Source organism: Petaurus breviceps, unplaced genomic scaffold (genome assembly GCF_028583685.1).
Source record: "Petaurus breviceps papuanus isolate PSGF00001 unplaced genomic scaffold, PetGlider_PUasm1.0 38, whole genome shotgun sequence".
NCBI lineage: Eukaryota > Metazoa > Chordata > Mammalia > Diprotodontia > Petauridae > Petaurus > Petaurus breviceps.
Genome location: NW_027186304.1, coordinates 93674303 through 93678384, shown reverse-complemented (window position 1 = coordinate 93678384; position 4082 = coordinate 93674303). Strand labels below are relative to the sequence as shown.

The following is a 4082-nucleotide window of genomic DNA, read 5'->3' as shown; positions in this document are numbered from 1 at the left end:
TGTGTGTGTGTGTGTGTGTGTGTGTGTGTGTGTGTGTGTGTGTGTGTGTGTGTTGAGTGTCTGAGGCCAGATCTGAACTCAGGTCCTCCTGATGCCAGGGCTGGTGTTCTATTCACTGCACCACCCAGCCACCCCCTTTCTACTTTTCTACTTTCTACACTAACATTCTATGTTCAGATGTTCTCTAAGGATATGATTACATGACTAAAGCAGGGTTTTTTTAACCTGGGATCTGTGGGCTTTTAAAAATATGCATATAGGGGAGGCTAGGTGGCGCAGTGAGTAAAGCGCTGGCCCCTGAATTGGGAAGACCTGAGTTCAGTTCTGGCCTCAGACACTTAACACACATGCAAAAAAAACCAAACTAGCCGTGTAACCTTGGACAAGTTACTTAACCCCAATTGCCCTCCAAAAGGTAAAAAAAAAAAAATGCATATGTTATGGTAACTATTTCATTATAAATGGTTTATTTGTAATCCTACATATTTTATTTTTATGAATGTAAAAATGTTATTCTGAGAGGGAGGCCATAGGCTTCACCAGGCTGACACAAGCAAGGGTCTATGACATAGAAAAGCTAAGAATCCTTGGTCTAGAGCTCTATAGACATGCTTCCAGTTTTGTAACTCTATGAATAGATGTTATCTGAGCTTCTTTGATCCTATAATGTTATAAGGCTGTATTATTTGACCTTAGAAGGAATCAAGTACTTTTCTGTTCCATTTAAAACTTCAATTATTTGGAAATATGGAAAAACATGCTACTCTTTCAATACATGTATGTGCCCCATTTATCTAGTCAATTGCAGAAGAAATGAAAATTTGGGTCTAATGAAATCTCATAGTAAGCAAGCTTTCTCTTATGAGAAAGAACACTGGATTTGAAATCAAAGGAACTGAGTTCAAGTTCTGATTCTGCCACTTAAAACTTATGTGTCCTTGGGTAAGTCTCTTTATCCATCTAAGTCTCAGATTCCTTATCTAATAAAGTGGAGGACTTGGACTAGATAGCGTCCAAGGTCCTTTTCAGCTCTAAATTTATACTATATTAGTATGATCTCACCAGATTTAGGAACTATATATTCAATATGTTTTATGGATTAGTATAGGAAGAAGCTGAGAAATAAACCTTTTGTTTAGGAAACAGTCTTACTCCCTTCTCCCTTCCTCCAATTCAATATAACCTTTTGGGAAATCTGTCAAATTTAGTGTCTTATACTATTTGCATATGCTTGTGCTATAACTATTGCTCTCTAAGTGAAGTGGTAGTTCTCCTTATGTGAGTTCTTTTATGTGTTGCAACCCTTGCACAAGTTAATTATTTACTGTCACTGGGCCCCAGTTTCCCCTTCTAAAAATGAGAGGGTGGCACTGCATGATCTCTAAGTTCTAGTTCTAAATTCTGTCATCAATAACAATGACAATGTGTTTTTATAGATTTATTCTTAAGTGGACACTCAAGAAACCATTTGTTATATAAATTTTAAAATTTAATTACATTTTTGTAACCAGAAAAAGAAAGCACTATTACTTTAATGAGCTATCTACTAGGATATAGAAACAATCTCCATATTAGAGCCAGATGTTATAACCATATTCATTATAGACAATAATCCTCTATCTTGTTCTACTTCTCCAATCTCCGTGCCTTCTTAATGCCACCTGGAATGGCTTCATCCACAGCTGTCTGTTGAAATCCTTCCCTTTTTTTAAAATTCATGATGTCCCTCCTTATTTTTGCTTCCTCACCAACACTGCCTAAGCTGTAAGTAAACAGTTTCTCCTTAAATCTCTTATCTTTCTGTAGAGAACCTCTCCTAGGTACTTATATTCTGTTAAAGTTATTTGCATACATGTCTTACCTTATTGAAGCCTAAGCTTCCTGAGGTCAAGAACTGTATTCCATTTAATTTCAGTATCTGCAAAGGCTATAACTGTCCACTGCTTGTAATAAGGGCTTTAATAAATGGATGCTGAATGAAAATGTTGAATCACATTGTCAAGAAAATGAAACTAAAGCAGATAATGTTTTGGGAGTAGAAGGTGGGGATGATATCTTTTTAAAAACTACCATGAGCTGGACAGTGAGGTCGAAGCTGGGGTTGCCACTCAGGTGTCTGCACTGATTCTAGCAACAACAAGGTGCTGCCTAAGGAGAGGAAATGGCTCAGGTTGGGAATGGAGTAGGTCAAAGCCTTGAAGTAGTGGGATCAGGCCTGTGAGTCCACTGCATTTCCAGTCCAGAGAGATAAGGAAACCAAGAAGAAAGAAAGAAAGAAAGAAAGAAAGAAAGAAAGAAAGAAAGAAAGAAAGGAAGGAAAGAAGAGAAATAGAGAGAGAAAGAGACAAGGAAAGAGAAAGAGAGAGAGAAGAGACAAGGAAAGAGAAAGAGAGAGAGAAAAAGAAAGAAAAAGAGGAAAAGAAAGAAAGAAAAACAAGGGAGGAAAGAGGCAGAGAGGAAGGAAGGAAACGAAAAAGGAAGGAAGAAATTTGCTATGAATCAGGGGAGATTTCCTCCCAAGAGAAGGTATGATTTACTGAAAGGAATCCTGGAGGAGGACACAGGATTTGAGTTCTAATTTTGCTTCTGTGAGTTTTTTACTCACATGATTTGGGACAAATTTGGGACTGAATTTTTGAGCGTGGAAAAGACCTTGGAACTTATCCAGTTCAACCCCTCCTTTTGAAGATGATGGCATTAAGTCATTTAAGTACTCCGCCCAGTTTATAAATCATCAGTAGCAGAGATACAACTAGAACACAGATTTTTCCTCTCTGAGCCTCATTTTCCGCATTTTAAAAATTAGAATAAGAATATCTTCTTTATTTACATTGCAGAGCTCTTGTGAAGGCAAATGAGATAACATGGCATGGAGCTTTGAAAGCTATGTAAATATAATGTATAATCATGGTGGCATGCACATGTATGTATATATGTGTATAATACACACACACACATATATATATATATATCACCATCTTAAAGAAATGAACAATTCTTGTGAAACTGTGACAGAGGAGCAGTTTGTATATATACATCACTTTGAGGGGGAAGGACTGGGGTGGAAAGATAATATCTAATAAAGCTGAGATCTGTTTATTTTACAATTAACAAAGGGACCCCTTTATTCATTTTTTGAGTACCCCAACTTTAAGATGACAACAATGGTAACGATGTAATCCTTTTTAGCCCAGAACTCATATTGCCTGTGATTTAAAAGAAATTCTACATTTAGTTTATATTCAGCTCTATAGATATTAATAGTGCTTTTGACTGAAGAGGTAGCCACAGAATTACATCTTGGCATCTAGATATTTAACCATATTGTTCTAAATTGTTATATTTAAATATTGATATAAATGTCAGTGATTATTATCCTTTGTTGTGTTTTTGTAAAAAGGAAAACAACAGTTGACATGATTTGAGTACAATCATCTATTTTTGTGGACTTTCTTTAATTTATTTTATGTATAACTTGTTTGCCCAAGTTATTTGCATGTTTTCTTCTATATCGGACTGTGGACTTGAGGGCAAGGACTGTTTGATTTTGTTTTTTTCTTTTGGTTGATTTTTTTACCTTTATTTGTATCCCCATTACTTAGCACAGTTCTAGGTACATAGTAGGTGCTTAATAAATACTTGCTGATTTTATTTGTTCTTCAAGCCTGGAGAAAGTTTAGCTACTGGCTCCATATTGCTACACTAAAATTGCATTGTTTTCCTGGAGGCAGCTATGCCTACTGTGGACACGGTTTTCAGAAAGAAACGTTTCTGAAAGGTACCTATAAATGGCTTCAACTTTCATAATTAGTCTACTAAGAAAGCAGCTTGAGTGATTCAGATAATTTTTGGAGAGTCCCCCCTACAAAGTTGTAAATTAGCCGAAGAAAGAAAACTCTTATTTGTCACAGTGATTAATACATATGGTCTGTGAGCTAGAAACTCAGTGGGAATAGGTCAGACTATAAATAAGTACATCAAAGTTTCTAGAGCATTGTTTTCTTTTGCTTTAGATATTTCACAGCTCTTTTGGTGGTAAATTCCTGGCCAGAATGGAGCAGGGCTTTCCCTCCCCCCCCCCC

The 4082-nt window shown here is 36.4% G+C and overlaps 1 protein-coding gene across 1 annotated transcript in view; it reads right to left on the bottom strand.

Moving 5' to 3' along the window:
* STMN2 (stathmin 2) overlaps nucleotides 1-4082 on the bottom strand; it is an 80243-nt gene that overhangs the window by 1634 nt on the left and 74527 nt on the right. The window lies entirely within an intron of this gene.